We start from the raw sequence: 21,533 nt of genomic DNA, 5'->3' as shown, positions 1-21,533 counted from the left end.
AGAAAAACTGCAACTAGGTTAAGATGCTGCTGCAGCACAGCATCCAGACAAGGGGTGACAGAGGCTTCTCTACACCATACTGGCGATGACAGGGAAAAGCACGTGAATTCAAGAGTTATTTAGGCCAGAACTTTCACCAAATGATGATTTAAATATGGAAAATGAAGAAAAAGGTGACTTTCTGGCTTGAACAAATAAATGAGTAGGGCAGGCTTCATCTTTGTTTACATAAAACCTCATGCACAGAGAAAACTGCCTAAGGAGAAGATTTAGAAGAGTTCTGAGATCAGTGGGTAACTTTCTACAGAAATACTCAACCACCAACAGGTGACAGAGAAAACAGGTGGTTGTTTACTCAGAGCTGAAACAAAGGGGCGAAGAAATTCATTTTCTCAAGCATGTAATAAATATTATGACCCAGGCAATGTATACAAACTTGAATAAAATGAATACACTAATATGATTAAATCCTTGCCCCTGATATTCTACCTAAGATGGGGGGAAAATATAGTATGAGATAGACAGTCCTACTTCAGCATCCCTAGGGAATTGGTTCCAGGACACCCCTCAGATACCAAAATCCACAGATGCTCAAGTCTCTGATATAAAGTGGTATAATATTTGCATATCACCTATGCATAGTCTCCCATATACTTTTTTTTTTTAATTTGGCTTCCTGGGATACGAGAAATTCCCATATACTTTAAATCATCTCTAGATTACTTATAATCCCTAATACAATGTAAATACTATGTAAATAGCTGTTATATTGTATTGTTTAGAAAATAATAACAAAGAGAAAAGTATAGACATGCTCAGTACATAGGCAACCATCCTTTACTTTTTTCTGAATATTTTTTATCTGCAGTTGGTTGAACCCATGAATTCAAATGCATGGATTTGGAATTCACAGAAGGCTGTTTATACAAAAGCACTTTGGGGGAAAGAAAAGAATATTAGGAACTGCAGAAGGATGGCAAGAAAGGTGACAAGTGAACTCAACCTTAAAAGTTGAGCTGGATTGCAAAATGCAAAGGAAGAACCTAAAGAAATCTTAAGTCTGAGCAAGAGAAAGCTAGACGGGGGCAACTAAAGTCTGACTGGTAGACATTTAACAAAGATGGACCTGGAGAGTGAAAGTCACAAATTAAAAGGAATGAGAACCCAAACGGAGTGAAGCGATAAGAATGGGCAGGAATTTGAGTGAGAACTTCACATAAAGAAGGCTGATGAAATCACCAAGATAGAACTATTCCAAGTGAAAAGGTTCCAAGTGTGGCCTTGCCTGTGAGTTGCTCAAGTGGAGTAAAGCTGACAGTCACTCGGATTGAGAAGACTAAACTCAAGATAACCCCGGCTTTGAGGTAAAGCAGAAAACGGTGTTAGGAAGGCAGTGCAGTGGGACCAAAAGACATCAAAACGGGAAGAAATTGGAGCATTATTTTTTAAAAATAATTTCATGACAACAATTTTCTTCCTATCTGCTAGTCGGTTGACAGATGAACTTAACTAATTCTATGCAAATTACTTAAGACAACTTGGCACTTCAAAGGCCTAGGAACTAGAAGGAAAAGGAATCAAATAAAAAGGAAAGATCTGCAGCCTCAGTAGCTCATAAGCTAATCACCTCTAGTCCATCTGCTGCCTAGACAAACATTCTCCTTGGAGGTAGCACCCCTGTACAATAAAGCCTAGGGCAGTAACGTGTTTAGTTTTCACTGACGTATAATGTGGGTGTTCTTACAATTCATTTTTTAAGATGTATATTTTATGTCTTGGTGAAGACATTAGTTGACATTTTACGTTTTGGTACTACAACTGTCCCTGTCTAATACTCTGTAAGACTTTCCATGCCGTTTCTACCATTAATAACATAACTAATAAAAAGTATATCATGACAGATCTACAGTGTCCAGATAGTTATTTGAAAGTGTAGGACCAAAGCAGATCCGTGAAAAAAATATTAAAATTTAAGGTACCAATTAAAAGGATGTTTGACACAAAACTCCCACCATCAAAGAATTTACAACATATTAAAATCACATTTCCATGTTTTTCACTCTACTCTACTCCCACTATAAGTGCTTCAATAGCAAGAACCACTTTTACTCATTTGTAAAATTCCAGAGCCTGCATGTGCCTGGTAATTGTACAGCAGTCCCCCCGTATCTCCCAAGAACCTCCCCGCCACACAGCGGATGCCTAAAGCTACTAATAGTATTGAACTCTACACATACTATGTTTTTTTCCTATCAATACACATGCGTGAAGTTTAATTCATAAATAAGGCACAGTAAGAGACTAACAGCAATAACTAACGGTAAAATGAACAATCACAACAATATATTATAACAAAAGTTATGTAGCTATAGTCTTCTCTCTCTCAGAGTATTTAATATTTTCAGACTGTGGTTTGACCGAGTAACTAAAACCTCAGAAAGTGAAATTGTTGATTGGGGGTGGGGCTGCTACAGACTTAAAAACAAGCAAACAAACAGGTCTATTAACCACACTGATAAAGAGTAGCTTGTATCTTAACAGCATATCATTTGTAAAGTTTAGCTACAGGTATGAAAAGGAAGGGTGGCCTATCCATGCTTGAGCCAAAAAGTGAGGTAAAGTGCACCCTATTATCAAGAAACCCCCAAAAGGAGATAAATTGCAGGGACAGTTAGGACCCTGTGGTTCAGCTGTCCCTACCAATTAGGTATCTTGAACCTAAAACTCAGTTTCTGGAATTTCTTTTTAAAAAGGAAGCTAACATTGCCTTAAAGACCTTATTCATAAAACCTACCTCAAAGTCTGGTGACAAAAACCAAATATGCATGCAAACACAGTTCTGTGCCTGGCATACAGTGAGCCTTTAGATGTTAGCACCCCTGACCTCCTTGCCCCACAACAAATGACAAGCTCAAATCAGGCCTCTGACTCCATTTTCAGTGATCTCTTTACAACACCACAGCCAAGTAAGCATACTATTAAAATACAGATTCAAGGCCAGGCACCGCGGCTCAAGCCCATAAACCCAGCACTTTGGGAGGCCGAGGTTAGAGGATTGTTTGAGCCCAGGAGTTCAAGACCAGCCTAGGCAACACAGTGAGACTCCCATCTCAAATCAATAAATAAATAAGCAAGCAAGCCAGGTATAGTGGTGCACACCCGTGGCCCCAACTCCTCAGGAGGCTAAGGTAGGAGATCTCTTGAGCCTGTGAGAATGAGGCTGCAGTAAGCCGTCCTCACACCACTGCACTCCAGCCTAGGTGACAGAGCAAGACCCTCTCAAAAAAGTAAAATAATAAAATACAGCTCTAAATATTCATGTATTGGCAGAAGGCTTTATTTAAACGACTTCTACTAAATGGACATTGTATAAATACATATGGTTTTTAAATTTTTCAAAGATTTGTTTAGTTTCATAAGTAAAATCCCACTAGCATGAATTTTATCCAGAATACGAAAATAGCTTTTTCTGTTCAAAACAGATTATAGCTCTAGTCATTAAAACAAGAGTCTACCTGTATACAGTGAAACCAAAATAACAATGGTTCTTTAATACAAAAGCCAAACCAGAATATGGCAGGGGACCATCAAAGCTTTAGTAAGAAGGTAGTAACATTTCACAGATTTACATTTACATAAAGGTTAACTAAAATTAAGGGAAATTACATTGTTCACAATATATTTTATGAATTGAACCAAACTCAGAAACACCCTGAACACCATGCCTTTCCATCTTACTTTATCCCACTAGAGTAGATGCTATGTTGTTTTTGCTACCCAGGGTCAATTCACCCTTCTCTTAGGAGCTTTACACCAACTCTTCTCTGAGACCTACCAAGTACACTGGAGGAAGCTGATTCAAGCTGCTTATGACCCAGACCTGACCAAGGTGTATCTCCCTAGACATAGTGACCGGTACAGGGTTAGATACATGGCCACAATCAGTGAGGTCACAGTGAAAATCTCAGTTTCCTACAATGCTAGGACAAGAATGCTCACTCTTCTCCCCCTAGATTTAAAACTGGAAAAATGTTTGCCCAAGGACTTGTTGGAAGCCATCTTGCAACCATGAGAGAAGAGCCTACAAAGAACAGAATCAACAACAAACAACAAAAGTCAAAGCCAAGAAGAACTTTAGTCTCGTCACCCTCAGTCAGGCAGACCTTCCCAAGCCAATTCCAGAACTATTCAGTTATATGAGCCAAGAAATTCCCATCTTTTTTTTTTCCTTAAACCAGTTTAGATTAGGCTTTCTGCCACATGAAATACAGAGGGCATATGAGATGCATACTTATCATTGAGACCATACATACACTCGTTCCTCCATATCTACAGGGGATTAGTTCCAGGACTCCCCCGCAGATACCAAAATTCACAAAGGCTCAAGTCCCTGATATAAAATGGTATGCTACTATGTAACTATACATATTCTTGCATATACTTTAAACCAGCAGTCTCCAACTTTTTTGGCACCAGGGACTGGTTTCATGGAACACAATTTTTCCACAGACAAAGTGGGGGGATAGTGGATGGTTTCAGGATGAAACTGTTCCACCTCAGATCATCAGGCATTAGTTAGATTCTCATAAGGATGGCTGGGCACGGTGGCTCACACCTGTAATCCCAGCACTTTGGGAGGCCGAGGCGGGCAGATCATTTGAGGTCAGGAGTACAAGACCAGTCTGACCAACATGGTAAAACCCCACTAAAAATACAAAAATTAGCTGGGTGTGGAGGCAGACGCCTGTAATCCCAGCTACTTGGGAGGCTAAGGCAGGAGAATCACTTGAACCTGGGAAGCACAGTTTGAGGTAAGCCGGAATCATACCACTGAACACCAGCTTAGGCAAGACAGTGAGACTCTATGTCTCAAAAAGAAGAAAAAAAAAAAAAATGAGTATCTTAAGGAGCCCACAGCCTAGATCCCTCTCATGTGCAGTTCACAATAGGGTTCGTGCTACTATAAGAATCTAATGCTGCCACTGATCTGACAGGAGATGAAGCTTACCTCCTGATGTGCAGCCCAGTTCCTAATAGGCCATGGACCAGTACCAGTCCATGGCCTGAGGATTGGGGAACCCTGCTTTAAAACCATCTCTAGATTACTAAATACCTAATGCAATGTAAATACTATGTAAATAGTTGTTAAACTGTTATGTTTAGGAATAATGGCAAGAAAAAAGTATGTACAAGTTCAGTATAGACACTTTTGCTTCTTTTCAAATGTTTTTGATCCATAGTTGGCTGAATCTACAAATGCAGAACCCCATTTACAGAGGGCCAACTGTACAGGAATGTCTGAATTAATGGAAGATGGGCTCTCATAGCCTACTTTATTATCATCAACAGCGTCAGCAGAAAAAGTAGAGCTTCTTCCATCCCCTCAGGTTTACAGAGGTCCCAGGACCGCCAAGACACATCTTCCTACCTACTTCTCATCCCAGGTGGCCAGGCCACACAAGTCCAAGGAATCAGCACTGTTCTCTACCAGGTACGTCCCTACTCTACTTGTGAAAGGACTTACCTAAATCAGACATTCCTGCCCTTCCTTACCCAGCTGCCAAAAACTGAGTTATTTGAAAAAAGAAAAAAGTCCCATAGGTATTGTCGAAGCCCTTAATACTTCTTTAAAACTTCTTTCTAAAGATTTGCTAAATCAAGAGAATAACTACCTACTTGGTCTGCCCAAATAAATGTTTCTGTTTCCATTTGCCTAAAGAAAAAGATAAACTACATGTACTATGTATCCTTCTCAACTAAATTAATAGCATCAACTTTGACTCTTAACTGAATACCAGGCCAAGTAAAGTCAAACACAAACCCAACAAGATGTAAGTAATGCAATTACAGTATTTTCGATGTCCTTCCCTTTTTATGTTTACTTCACAGCAAGACTGCCAAAAAAATTGCCTATTTTGAAAACTCTCCAGTCTTCAATAGTGCCTGTTTGTGTGTTTAATTGCTTTGAAGGCAGCTGTTAGTCTCATTTGACAATTTCATTTGTTTTAAAGTTACAGTCCATTGTTTCAACACGCTGAAATTTAAATTAATGGTGAGATTTTATAGGTAAGGACAAGAAAAGCAATATATAAAGAGAACTTAGACATACAGATGTTAAACTGTTAAGTGATAAAAATTAATTACCTAAGAAAAACAGATCCTATGCCTGAGGGGGAATATAGAAAACCTGCCCCTGTGAAAAGGAAGACCATGAGAGAGGAATCCAGGAGAAACAGGTACACAGTGCCATGCACTGGGCACTAGAATCAGGATTGAAACAGACAAGATCAGAGATGGCAAAGAGAGTTCATCTCTCACAACCACTTTGAGGGTGGTGTCCATAAGGATTCTTGGCCTTAGGCCAGGCCATGTCCTAGCTCAGCAGAAAGAGTGCTATCAGGATTAATAATGCCTGTTACGGACATGGGGCAAAGAATTGGGGTAGCAGCACTCTCCACTTCAAACCAAATTCAAATAATAAACTAAACTAACAAGGGAACATTTAGCCCTATTAATTCTAAGTCCTACACACAGTCTTAAAAAAGCAAGAGCTTGGACTCCAAAGCTCATTACCTGGGTTCACATCAGAGTTCTCCCACTTAGCAGCTGTGTGTGAACTTGGCCAAGTTACTGAACATCTTTGTGCCTCACTCTCCTCATGAAAAAAGGCTAATTCAAGAGTGTTTACCTCACAGAGTCATTATGAGAAGTAAACCTATGTATGGTGCACAGACAGTGCCTGGCAGAGGGTAAGCACTATAGCGGCACTACTAAGGTATTGGCTATTGACTACATAAATGGCAGATAAGTGATATCAGAAATTACAACATTTATATTACAAAGTTAAGTTAAACAACAACTCAATGTGAAGATTTTTTTTTAATGATAAATTGAATGCAAATAAAAACAAAACAGGATGTCAGGGGATCTCAGCATAGAATGCAACCTATATAGCAAATCTAAGAGTATTATAATTTCATGAGATAATCTCATGGAAGGGGCAGGAGGTCAGGGGAAGCTAACCTACAGAACTTTGGACAATCTGTTATAACTAGATATAGGAAGGCTAAATACCAAAAGAACAATATGTAAACACTATACCCTAGCTGGTAAATTTGTTTCTCATAAGGGTACCAGTCTGTAATTCTGAAAATATTCCACATGTACACTAGGGTTAAACAAACAAGTAAACAAAGTGTAGATAATCTAAGCCAGGTTTCTCAATGTCACAGAAAGAAGTTACAAATAAGCAAGAGGTGGTGATGAATTAGTCAGATACATCAATATGAACTCACATTTATTTTTAAATATATACAGATAGATACAGAAACACAGATATGTACGCACATGTAGGTTAGCTGACATATGTGCATTTCCAGGGCCTGAAAGCAGTCATATGCCAGGAGCAATAAGCATACCCAGCACCCAAGACTTTTGTTTCTAAATACCACCCTCCAATAAATGCAAGGAAGCAGAGTCTGGAGAAACAGCTGATTCTAAGGCTGGGACAGGGAAAATACAAGGCAAGCCAGCAGCAGAAGGGAGATGTTCAAGACAGGGATAGGTCAAAGACAGGAACCAAACAGAAGAAACTCCCAGTGGCCAAAGGTAGAATAATTTGAGCAGCAGATTAATCATAACAGTATTATAACAGAAGAAAATAATTATTCATGAGACCATGATATAAATAAGTGATTAAATAAACAAATGAGGGAGAAGGAACAACTCTTCCTGACAAGAATTCCAAATGATATATAAGTGTATACCCCCATTCTAGGAGGTAGAATTCAATTTCCTTCCCCGAGTATGAGCTAGACTCAGTGATTCACTTACAAAGAAGAGTTCAGAAAGGGAAACAGTAACATTTCTGTGAAAAAACCATAACCATGAACATCAGCAATGGTAAGTCCTACTGTCATTACATACTCCACGATGTGAGGAAATGAGATGGAGATTTCCCCTCTGTAGTATCCTTCCCCCAAACCTCAACCCATAACCTCAGTATAATCATAAGAAAACATCCAATAAGCCAAAATCATAGGACATTCTTACAAAACATCTGATCGATACACTTTAAAACATTTAAGAGATCATGAAAAATAAGGAAAGGCTGAGAACCACCACAGGTCAGAAAAACTTAGGAGACAGGACAACTAAATGAATTATGGTATCCTGGATTGGATTCTGAAACCAACCACCCAACCAAAGAAGGACACTAGTGAAATAACCAGCAAAATCCAAATAAAGTCTTGAGTTTAGTTAATGATAATATAATGATACTGATTTCTTAGTTTTGACAAATGTACCATGGCTATACAAATCTAAAATTATTCCAAAATAGCCCAGGCCCAGTGGCTCACACTTAGAATCCCAGAACTTTGGAAGGCCAAAGCAGGTGGATCACTTGAAGTCAGGAGTTCAAGAGCAGCATGGCCAACATGGTGAAACCCAGTCTCTACAAAAAATACAAAAATTAGCTGGGAGTGATGGCAGGCACCCGTAATCCCAGCTACTTGGGAGGCTGAGGCAGGAGAATCACTTGAACCCGGGAGGCAGAGGTTGCAATAAGCCAAGATGGCACCTCTGCACTCCAGCCTGAGTGACAGAGGGAGACTCTGTCATTCATAAATAAATAAATAAATTCCAAAATAAAGTTTTTTTTTTTTTGAGAGGGAATCTCACTCTGTAGACTGAAATAAATAAATAAATCCAAAATAAAGTTGTTCGGTTTTATTTTATTTTATTTTGAGATGGAGACTCACTCTGTTTCCCATACTGGAATGCAGTGGCACGATCTCAGCTCACTGCAACCTCTGCCTCCTGGGTTCAAGTGATTCTCCTGCCTCAGCCTCCCGAGCCAAGTAGCTGGGGCTACAGGCATGTGGCACCATGCCTGGCTAATTTTTTTGTATTTTTAGTAGAGACAGGGTTTCACGATGTTAGCCAGGATGGTCTCAATCTCCTGACCTCGTACTCTGCCCACCTTGGCCTCCCAAAGTGCTGGGATTACAGGCGTGAGCCACCGTACCTGGCCAATAAAGTTATTCTTTAAAGCGAACTTGGTTACATAACAACCCAGTGTAAAGGCATTCATTTTTTTAAATGACATCCACTTTTAAAAGTGGTAAGAGAAACAAATTTAAAAATCTAAAAATGTTATATCAAATGTTAAACAGGAATAACAAAAAATATGAACAGACGATTAGAATTGTTTAAAAACGTATGCGGTTAAAAAAAACAAGACAGGTAGCAATTAAAAGATCTTGTACTTAATTTTTTTTTTTTTTTTTTAAGGCAAGGACTCACTCTGTTGCCCAGGCTGGAGTTCAGTGCCCCGACAGTAGCTCACTGCAGCCTGAAACATCTGGACCCAAATAATAATCCCACCTTGGCCTTCCATACTTTTACAAATCTTAACTTCAAAGGAATCTGAGGCAAAAACTCCCAAATATAATTCTACTTTTTTAATTTTGGGGGCAGGGGGGACAAGGTCTCACTCTGTCTTCCAGGCTGGAGTGCAGTGATGAAATACCAAGTCACTGAAGCCTCAAATTCCCGGGCTCAAGCAATCCTGCCTCAGCCTCGAGGAGGAGGTGCAGTCCACCACACCCAGCTAATTTTTTTAATTTTTTTTATTTTTTGTAGAGAAAGTGCCTCACTACAGTCCCCAGGCTGATAATTCCACTATTTTAAAACAGAAAATGCTAAATGAACAATTTAAAAGGAAAAAAAATAAGATCTCCATAGAAGCCTATATGATGACATATCTACTTGAAGAGATAATACTTTTAGGCTTCTACACAATCTGAATCAAGGGAAGTAATTGTGCCACTGATTGAACATGTATTGATCAAACCACAAATCAAAAGGATTCTATACAATTCAAGGCCAGTTTAGTTGTGTTTAAGATGAACAGAAAAACAGTGGTCTTTGCCCACAGTGGGAGCACACCACTCAGAAAAAAGCATTTGAGTTTGCAGTTGAATAAAGAAAAGGAGAAGGGTTAACACACATTCATTAAGTCAACAATATTTATTGAGCATCTAATACAAGCCAGGCACTACAATAGAAACTAAAGACTCAGCAATTAACGTAACAGATAAAAATCTGTGACTTTATACAGCTTAAAATCTAGTTGGATAGAAACAGTCAAAAACAAAGTACCAGATGCAGTAGCTCACGCCTGTGATGCCAGCACTTTGGGAGGCTGAGGCGGGAAGATCACCCGAGGTCAGGAGCTAGAGATCAGCCTGGCCAACATGGTGAAACCCTGTCTCTACTAAAAATATAAAAATTAGCCGGGAGTGGTATCGCACACCTGTAGCGCACCTCTAGCTACTCAGGAGGTGGAGGCATGAACATCACTCAAGCCCGGGAGGTAGAGATTGCAGTGAGCCAAGAATGTGCCACTGCACCAGCCTGGGCAACAGAGCAAGACTCTGTCTCAAAAAACAACAACAAAAAAAACAAACAAACAAGCAAAATGTTTAGCAAGTAAGATGATGTTGAGTGCTACTGGAGAAAAAAACAATACAGATAAGTGAGTTAAGACAAGGGTGGCTAACAAAGAAACATTGAGCTGAAGCACTCGGAGCCCCAGCTGTGTGGCAAAGCCGATGAGACAGAGACGCCACCAACAGCAAAGCCAGGAGCAAATTAGGCAATAACACTTTTTCTAGTAAAAATTCCAGAAATAATTAGATTAAATATCCACTTAATGCAGATTTCAGTAAATCCACAATACCTCAGTGATCAACACAGCTTTACAAAATTTTGATCAGGCAAAAACTGGCATTCAAGAGTTGCTTGCTGGCCCTGTTCTGGTTGACTGGTAGGTCTCATTACCCTGAACAAAGACTAAAAGTTGACACCATTTTATAAAACCTATTTATGCAAATAGCCATTCTCTGTATTAGTATTATCAAGCCAAATTTTAAAAAAAACTGATTTATTATAAAAGCTGATCCTGAGACTATGTCATTCTATAAGGTCTAACACTAACTATTTGGTCTAACAAAATCGCATCCTTAAATATGTGCAGCTAATTTGGTGGACTATATTTAATTTATAAATGTGCTTTGGTTTTATCATAAAGAACTTGTATGAAATCATATTAATAAAATTAAAGTCAAGTTAACCCTGGGATTCCAATCGACACTCAAGTTTGAAAAACACCACATGGGGGGGTGGGGAAGAAAAAGAGTACTGAAGTAATTCAAGAATAAAGTGATAAGGGCCCTGACTGGGTTGACAGCAGTGGGCATAAAAAGAAAAACATTTTTAATTTTAAAATTAAAAATTGACTCTAAAATTAAAAATCCAGATGCAATCATATGAGAAGGAAGAACAGATAAAAAGGTAATTGAGCCCTAAATGAGCCACTGCTACAACAGAGAATACAGAACTTCATTGAGGTTAATTATTTACACAGTAATTAGCTAGCATAGAAAAACAAAAAAGGCAGTTCAAAGAAAGAACACCATTAACACCATTCTTCAGCATTTTGCTCTCATAACCTGTTTAGTTTATATGTGTTAGAGCTATTAACATTTAACATAACAAATGAAAAATTAAGAGATTTTTACAATTTTCTGGTGGTAGTGGTTGTTTTTGATACAAGGTCTCACTCTGGCCCAGGATGAAGTGCAGTGGTGCAATCACAGTTCACAGTAGCCTTGCTCTCCCAGGCTTAGGTGATCCTCTCACCTCAACTTCCCACGTAGCAGAGACCACAGGTGCACACTACCACATCTGGCTAATTTTTTCTAATTTTAGCAGAGACAGGGTTTCACCATGTTGCCCTAGCTGGTCCTGAATTCCTGGGCTCAAACAATCAGCCTGTCTTGGCCTCGCAAAGTGCTAGGATTCCAGGTATGAGCCACCACACCTGGCTTATTTTTTATTTTTATTTAAAATTGTAATAGCAAGCCCTCAGTATCCATGGGAGTCTAGGGGGACTGGTTCCAGGAACATCCTAGATGCCAAAATCCACAGATGTTCGTCTCTTATATAAAATGGCGTAGTATTTGCATATAATCTATGCACATTCTCCCTTATACTTTAAATCATCTGGATCTAGATTACTTATGATCATCTAATACAATTTAAATCATTGTTATACTGTATTATTTGTATCTTCATTGGGTTTTTTTTTTTTTTGGAGACTTAGCTCACTACAACCTCCACCTCCCAAGTAGCCGGGATTACACGGGATTACAGGCAAGTGCCACCATGCCCAGCTAATTTTTGTATTTTTAGTAGATATGGGGTTTCATCATGTTGGCCAGGCTGGTCTCGAACTCCTGACCTCAAATGACCCGCCCACCTCAGCCTCCCAAAGTGCTAGGATTACAGGCGTGAGCCACAGCATGCAGCCTATTCTATTACTTTTTTTTTTCTTTTTTTTTTGAGACAGAGTTTGGCTCTTGTTACCCAGGCTGGAGTGCAATGGCGCGATCTTGGCTCACCGCAACCTCCGCCTCCTGGGTTCAGGCAATTCTCCTGCCTCAGCCTCCTGAGTAGCTGGGACTACAGGCATGCGCCACCACGCCCAGCTAATTTTTTTGTATTTTAGTAGAGACGGGGTTTCACCATGTTGACCAGTATGGTCGGTCTTGATCTCTTGACTTCGTGATCCACCCGCCTCAGCCTCCCAAAGTGCTGAGATTATAAGAGTGAGCCACCGCGCCCGGCCTTATTCTATTATTTTATTGGCTTTTTTTCACAAGTATTTTTGATCTGCAGTTGTTGAATCTGCAGAAGCTAAACCTGCAAATATGGAGGACCAACTGTACCTACTAATATAAATAACACTTAAAAATAAACTATTTGTCTTTAAAAAAAATTAGTGATTAAGGGCAAGCATGGTTGCTCATGCCTGTAATCCTAGCACATTGGGAGGCCGAGGCAGGAGGATCACTTGAGCCCAGGAGTTTGAGGCCAGCCTGAGCAACACAGCCCTCTTTTATTTTTTTTTAAAAAATTGTTTTAATTAGTAAATGGTGTCGTTTTACACTTTTGCCAATTTCTTTAATATCTGTCTAATAGGAGACAGATTCTCATAACTGTTTCTACATTCAATCTGTTCTAATGTTATTTTGGTTCAAGTATACGAAGAAAATCCAATCTCAAACTTAGCTTAGAAGAGGGAGAGTGTTTGAACAGCCTTCTGAGGTCACTGTGGATCTCATGCTTTGATATTACACCAAAATTGTTCTAGTGAAAAGTGGCTAGTTGAGCTTACAATTCAATCTCATAGGTGCTTTTCCTCAAAACCACCACCACAAACTTGAGTTAGCGGTGGTAATTTCTTAAAAGATTAGATGCAACATGGAATCTGAAATTGTATCAGTGAACTTATCCTACTCTGCCACATTAACATTCACTAGCCTATTCACTTTAAATGAATCTTTAACCCATGCATGATGTTATAAGTCATCATTCCTCATCTAAAACATACTGGTCCACTGAGTTGTGCAGATTTTCCAGAAGTTGGCATATTTCAAAAAAAATCGTGTTTGTTAAACCCATTAATCTCATCAGAAAGTCTTCAACTACTGCGAAGCTGTCATGCTCACAGTAACAGACAAGAGTTTTCCAAAAATTTTAATTTTTGCTTGAAAGCCCAAATGTTCTCTTTGCCAACAAATATGGTCAGTTGTTTTCCTTGAAGTGACAGTCTCACTTCATTGATTTGTAAAAATGTCTGCCAAATACCTAAGTCTGAATAATCATGGTTTGTCAGCCCCTCTTAAATAAAAATGGAATTTCCATGAAAAAAGTGGCTAGTGCAGCTCACAACTTAATCACATAAGTGCTTTTCCTCAAAACCCAATATACCTCAATATGCAGCAGAAGCACCTTACGCACATTCCGATCCTGTTGCACATGTTACAATTGTGTGCATGCAAGGATCAAAATTCAATAAAATTAATCATTTTTAGTACTTCATCCAGGACATTCTCAAACAAAACTGGTTTTTTTATATGCAAGTGCTAAGGTGTCAACAGTTTTGACTCATTGCTTTTGCACCATGCATACAAATGTCCAACACGGTTTAAAAAAAAAAAAAATAAGTAACATCTCAGTATTATTATGAAAATAGTTTCTGAGCGGTTGAAACACAAGAATCACTTGAACCTAAGAGGCTGAAGCTGCAGTGAGCCAAGATGCCGCCACTGCACTCCAGCCTGGGTGACTGAGACTCTATCTCAAAAAAAAAAAAAAAATAGTAGTTTTGACCCCACAAATCCCCAGAGATCTAGGGCCACACTTTGAGAACAGCTGACTTAATACATCCAGACACCATATGAATCAGAAGTCATAATACTCTGCCTTTTCTTGCCTCACAGAGAACCTAGAACATATAATGTATTCAAATTATGTATCTGTAAAATTTATAATGAAACCTAGAAAGCACTACTCTTGTAACTAAAAAAGGGCAAGTAAACCATCCTGGCCAACATGGTGAAACCCCATCTCTACTTAAAAAATACAAAAATTAGCTGGGCATGGTGGCATGCACCTGTAGTCCCAGCTACTAAGGAGGCTGAGGCAGGAGAATTGCTTGAACCCAAGGAGGCGGAGACTGCAGTGAGCCGAGGTTGCGCCATTGCACTCCCGCCTGGCGCCTGGCGACAGAGCAAGACTCTGACTTTTAAAAAAAAAAAAAAAAAAAAAAAGGGCAAGTAAAAGTATACATAAGAATATCTAGGCCAGGTGCAGTGGCTCACACCTGTAATCCCAGCACTTTGGGAGGCCAAGGCAGGCAGATCACAAGGTCAGGAGTTTGAGACCAGCCTGGTCAATATGGTGAAACCCCGTCTGTACTAACCAGGCGTGGTGGCGGGTGCCTTTTGTCCCAGCTACTTGGGAGGCTGAGGCAGGAGCATCACTTGAACCCAGAAGGCGGAGGGTGCAGTGAGCTGAGATCGCCCCACTGCACTCCAGCCTGGGAGACAGAGCAAGACTCCAACTCAAAAAAAAAATAAAAAAAAGAATATTTAATGAAGGGTACCTTATTATACCTGTGAAACTACAGAATCTAAATGATACTCTGTCATATGTCAGTGCCAAATTAAAAGACTAATACCTACTAAAATTTGTTTTAAACAAGTTGCTTCTGTTTTCACTTCTCCTTCACCACTGTAAGATATCATCAATAGTTACAGTCATCCTTCTAACCCTCCTGCAACCCTAAAACAACAACCCCAATCTATGCCCCAACTCCCTACATATTCACTCCTCACCCCATCACCATAAAAGAAAGATAAAATAAAAATATTGATCCAGGGACCTTTTTGCTTCCTTAAATGCCTCTATTGTCTTTTCCAAAAAAAAAAAAAAAAAAAAGTGACAAAAACACACAAGCTCATTACTGTGGGGGACCCAAATATTCCACTCAATTGACCTGCAAAATGCTAGAAGAAATTTCTGTTGAAGGACTTGGGAAAGGCAGGAACAAAGAGGTATTATCAACCAGTCAATAATAATTTATTGAGCATTCCAATGTTAAATCCTATGAGAGATCCATCCAAATGCGGAAAATACAACAGGTTTTAGTGCCTGTACTACAGTGAATTACATGTATGTGCAACCATTGATGAGAAAGTATATGAACAGCATTTGTGTGCAAGAAGTCTAGGAAAAAGACAAGCCAGTGACTCATGATCAAGGAAACTAACAGAATAAAGTAAAGAACATATCTGTAGTCCTGGTTTCTGTAGTGCTAAAAAGTTAAGAGGCACAGGATAATAGATTAATTTAGCAATCTTAGCTGAATGATAGAAAACATTAACTTGATTGTTGCAGCAAAAGTGAGTAGATTCTGCAGTAATGTATTTTCCACAACAATAAGATCATTTTCCTCCTTCCAAAAAGAGAGTAAACTAATGATTTCAAACTGAAGTCTATAGACCAGCATTCTGGTGTTTATCTGAAAGTACTGCTTAGAAAAGAAATGGCCATACAAATTTCAATCAACTGGAGAACTGAAGTATTTTAAGTGTTTTAAAGAATTTGCTTGAACAACAGATAAAACAGACTCACTAACTGAACTGACATCTAAAGGTTAAAGTTTTCAGCTGGGGGCCATGGCTCACACCTGTAATCCCAGCACCATGGGAGACTAAGGCCTGAGTCCAGGAGTTCGAGACCAGCCTGGGCAATATGGTGAAACCCTGTCTCTACTAAAAATACAAAACAAATTAGCCAGGTATGGCATGTGCCTATGTCCCAGATACTCTGGAGGCTGAGGTGGTAGAATCAGTCACCTGAGCCCAGGAGGCAGAGGCTGCAGTGAGCCAAGACTGTGCCACTGTACACCAGCCTGGGCAACCACAGTGATAGAGTCTCAAAAAAAAAAAAAAAAAAAAGTTTAAATTTTTCTTGAAAACTACACTAAATCAATTTTATAAGTTAAATCTTCTCATTTTGTTAAGTATATACTCAATTTACTGAAACACTGTTGGAAGGAAAACGGAAAAAAATTTTGAACTAGAGGCCGAGCGAGATGGCTCATGCCTATAATCCTAGAACTTTGGGAGGCCGAGGCGGGTGGATCACCTGAGGTCAGGAGCTGAAGATCAGCCTGGCCAACATGGCGAAATCTCATCTCTTCTAAAATTAGTTGGGCATGGTGGCAGGCACCTGTAACCCCAGCTACTTGGGAGGCAGAGGCAGGAGAATCACTTGAACCTGCGAGGCAGAGATCGCACCACTGCAATCTAGCCTAGGCAACAGAGCGGGAGAGCGGGAGGGAGCGAGGGAGCAAGGGAGTGAGGGGGGAAGGAGGGAAGGAAGGAGGGAGGGAGGGAGGGAAGGAGGGAGGGAAGGAGGAAAGGAAGGAAAATGTACCAGAAAGTAAAGCTATGAATGAAATTCATTGTAATTCGAAGATGAGACTTGAGATACCTGTTATTTCTTTTCTTTTTTTTTTTTTTTAGACGGAGTTTCGCTCTTGATACCCAGGCTGGAGTGCAATGGCGCGATCTCGGCTCACCGCAACCTTCGCCTCCTGGGTTCAGGCAATTCTCCTGCCTCAGCCTCCTGAGTAGCTGGGATTACAGGCACGCGCCACCATGCCCAGCTAATTTTTTGTATTAGTAGAGACGGGGTTTCACCATGTTGACCAGGATGGTCTCGATCTCTTGACCTCGTGATCCACCCGCCTCAGCCTCCCAAAGTGCTGGGATTACAGGCTTGAGCCACCGCGCCCGGCCTGATACCTGTTATTTCAACACTCCACTGAATATAAGCAAACAGAATGAAAGGGTAAGTCAACCTGATAACACATGTTATTTTTGCTAAGAAGTCTATTTTAAATCTTATACCACATATAAGCCAACGTCTAATTTAACGTACACAAATCTAACATACATTGAGCAAAATTTCAGAGAAAGCTCAATTTAGGTAAATACAAGGGTTCTAACCCACCATACAATTTGTATGCCTAAGTGAGCATGAGAGGCAACATGAATCTGCTCTTCCCATAACCTGATGGTCAAGTCTCTCAGACTGAGGGTATTCAGTCACTCAGGAGTGATTCTAGTAGGACTGCCCCTACGTACAAACCAACAACTCTGCTCAACAGAAGAGCAATGATGTTCTCATCCTGAAGGAAAAATGGGCTGGTCTTGAACCTAAAAGGAAGATACTGGTTTGTGGTAAGGCATCTTCCCACAAACTGGATGGGTAACTTTGCCTACATGCTATATTGCCTTGTACAATGACCTTATATCCTAATCCCCAGATAAGATGCAATTTCTTCTATATTCAGAAGATAGAATCATAAAATGGACTACATGGTTCAAACTACTAATCCCAAAGCATTTACAGAAGCTCTCATAATTTCCAGGCAACCTAAACCACGTAACCATTACCTAGCAATTTCGATATTTGAGTTCTGTATATGCCACAGCCAGTTCATTCAAGAAGTACCAATGTCTGCAAAGTGCCACTTCTTTACTCTATGGCTACCAATAGAACCCCTCGCTGAAGCTGACTCTTCAGAAACTCCTCTGGCTTATGTTGGCCCCAAAGTTCACGATCTTGCCAAGAATAGTGGTAGTTTAGGGAAAGACGGAAGTAAAGGAGGTAGGGCAGTTATGAGCAGTAAGTCTTTCCACGATTTTCCTATACTTAAAATTTATCACAAATATAAACACACTGCTGGGGTACTAAAAATTTCAAACTCCTTAACAACTAATGAGATTTGTCCGTATTTGTGCTATGGTCTGAAGGTGTGCCTCAAAAATTCAGGTGTTATCAATGTAACAGTATTAATAGGTGGGTTCTTTCAGAGGTGATTAGACCATGACCATTCCTGCCTTGTGAATACCCTTATACAAGTTTGACCGAGGAAGTTGTTCCCCACTTGCCCTTACATCTTCTGCCATATAAGGACCCAGTAAGAAGGCCCTCATGAGATGCAGGCACCTTGATCTTAAACTTCCCAGCCCCCAAAAATGTGAGAAATAAATTTCTGCCTTTTTTTTTTTTTTGGTTTTTGAGACAGGGTCTCACTCTGGTTCCTGGACTGGAGGGCAGTGGCATGATCTTGGCTCACTGCAACCTCTACCTCCACTGACTTTGTATAAGGTCAATATACCAGGTTCAAGCGATTCTCCCACCTCAGCCTCCCAAGTAGCTGGGACTGTAAGTGTACATTACCACACCCAACTAATCTTTGTATTTTTTGGTAGAGACAGGGTTTCACCGTGTTGGCCAGGCTGGTCTCGAACTCCTGACCTCAAGTGATCCACCTGCCTCAGTCTCCCAAAGTGCTGAGATTACACGTGTGAGCCACCATGCCTGGACCACTTCTAATTCTTTATAAATTACCCAATCTTGGCTGGGCACGGTGGCTCACATCTGTAATCCCAGCACTTTGGGAAGTGGAAGTAGGCAGATAACCTGTCAGGAGTTCGAGACCAGCCTGGCCAACGTGGTGAAACCCTGTCTCTACTAAAAATACAAAATTAGCCCGGCATGGTGGTGGGCACCTCTAGTCCCAGCTACTTGGGAGGCTGAAGCAGGAGAATCACTTGAACCTGGGAGGTGGAGGCTGCAGGGAGCTGAGATTGTGCCATTGCAGTCCAGCCCGGGCAAAAAGAACGAAACTCCATCTCAAAAATAAATAAATAAATAAATAAATAAATAACCCAGTCTTGGATATTCTGTTACAGCAGCACAAAACACATGAAGACAATTTGTTTTACCAAAAGTATCATCTGTCAATTACTATAACGTTACTTATCAAAAGCCAGAGAAACTGGTTTTTTGAGTCTTCATTGACCTATTGAAATGATACAAAGAAATGACCAAGCACAGGGAAACCCGTTACCTAATTCATAGAGTTACCTTCCTGCTATTTCCAGATTAATATCAAGGCATTTAGGAGAGGAAAAATGTTACCCTATGTATCAGTCCTCTTTACTTATGTAAATTTCTGCAGCCAGCTTGAACTTCTTCTCCCCAGAAAATGAGATTTTCTTTTCTACCATATGGCAGGCTGCAAATTTTCTAAACTTTTATGTTCTGCTTCCCTTTTAAATATAAGTTCCAGTTTCAGGCCATTTATCTGTTTATGCAAATAAGCATTGGCTTTTAGAAGCAGCCAGGCCACATCTTGAACACTTAGCTGCTTTTAGAAATTTCTTCCACCAGATACCCTAAACAGCAAGTTCAAAGTTCAGCAGATCCCTAGAGCAGGAGCACAATGCTCTTTGTTAATGCATAGCAAGAGTGACCTTTACTCCAGTTCCCCAATAAGTTCCTCATCTGAGACCTCATCAGCCTGGCCATCTCTTTCCATATCACTATCAGCATTTTGGTCAAAACCATGCAACAAGTTTCTAGGAACTTCCAAACATTCCCTCATCTTCCTGTCTTGTTCTGAGCCCTCCAAACTGTTCCAACCTCTCCCCATTACTCAGTCCAAAAGCTGCACCCACATTCTTTATAGTAATGCCCCACTTCTCTGGTACTAATTTTTCGAATTAGTCCCTTCTCAGATTGCTATTAAGAGCTGAAGCTGGGTAATTTATAAAGAGGTTTAATTTGCTCACAGTTCAGCAGGCTGTACAGGAAGCACGGCTGGGGGAGGAAACTTAAAATCATGATGGAAAGCAAAGGGGAAGCCACTACATTATACATATCTGGTGCAGGAGGGAGAGAGAGCAAAGGGAGAGGTGCATTTTTAAATGCACTTCTCACACTTTTAAACAAGCATGAGAAGCCTGAGAACTCACTGTCACGAGAACAACAAGGGAAAAGTCGGCCTCCATGATTCAATCACTTTCCACCAGGCCCCTCCTCCAACTTTGAGGATTACAATTTGACATGTGATTTGGGTGGGGACACAGAACCAAACCCTATCACCCTACACTTCCATATGGGAAAAGAAGAAAATGAGAGGACTAGGATGAGTGGCTGACATTAGGAATCTATAGACTCCAGGGTAGAAAAACATGCCTTTTTTCTTTGGTACTATAGATTTAAAAGTTGGTATTTTCATTAGTATAGAATGTCTCTTTCTAGAGAATAAGAAAATATCTCATCCGTTATTTGAATGTCCCTAATGGATAAAAGACTAAGGAACCCAATAAGAAGTTTGAAGACATTTTCTTTTCTAGAAAATGTGTCAGCCAGCTAGTTATATGCTATTCGTGAATAACAAGTGCCACCAGACAAATGGTAAAAAATAATTATTTTATTGAACTACAAGGGTAAATTCTATAAGAAAAATTGAGTAAATGTGGACTTGCCAATTTAGATTTGATTGTTTATAAAGCTAGTTTAGTCAGATACGTAATAGTCCATTATAGCAAAAGCTTTTAGGTGCGAATGTGCCCATAATGCAGAAACACAAACGAGATAATAGGCTTATAATCAGCATTAGATGTTTCATGAACTTTAACTGATAAATAACTTGGGAGAGATGCATATAATCACTGGATTAAATGCCAGCTAGGGAGAATAATACCATCACCTGTGATGGTAATCAAACTCTCCAGAGAAATAATTTTACCTGGATAACAGAAATGAAGTGTTTACGATCCCAGTATTTGCACTAAAAAGGACCCTATAGGCAGCAAAAGCCCATTTTTATTTTTGTTTTTTTTTTTGGAGACACAGTCTCACTCTGTCACACAGGCTGGAGTGCAGTGGTACAAACACGGCTCACTGCAGCCTCTACCTTCTGGGCTCAAATGATCCTCTCATCTCACCCTCCCATGTAGCTGGGACTACAGCAGGCCCACGCCACCATATGTGGCTAATTTTTTGTAGAAATGGGACTCACTTCGTTGTCCAGGCTGGTCTTGAACTCCTGGGCTCAAGCAATCTTTCCACCTCAGCCTCTCAAAGTGCTGGGATTACCGGCATGAGCAAATGCACTTGGCTATAAAAGCCCTGCAGAAACCTGTGCAAGTTATTTACTAACTACTTCATCTGCAGAATGAAGATATCCTCTCTGCAGGCACATACATGGTAGGTACTCAACAAACACAAGCTGTTCCATTATTTGTTCATCT

At 40.1% G+C, this 21,533-nt stretch overlaps 1 protein-coding gene across 6 annotated transcripts in view; it reads right to left on the bottom strand.

Annotated features, from left to right (window-relative positions):
- EZH2 (enhancer of zeste 2 polycomb repressive complex 2 subunit) overlaps positions 1-21,533 on the bottom strand; it is a 77,049-nt gene that overhangs the window by 40,983 nt on the left and 14,533 nt on the right. The window lies entirely within an intron of this gene.

The sequence above is a fragment of the Aotus nancymaae genome, unplaced genomic scaffold, assembly GCF_030222135.1.
Source record: "Aotus nancymaae isolate 86718 unplaced genomic scaffold, 86718_ANA_hifiasm-v0.15.2.pri h1tg000002l, whole genome shotgun sequence".
Lineage (NCBI taxonomy): Eukaryota > Metazoa > Chordata > Mammalia > Primates > Aotidae > Aotus > Aotus nancymaae.
The sequence above is the reverse complement of the archived record's forward strand: the minus strand, read 5'-3'. Positions and strand labels throughout refer to the sequence as shown.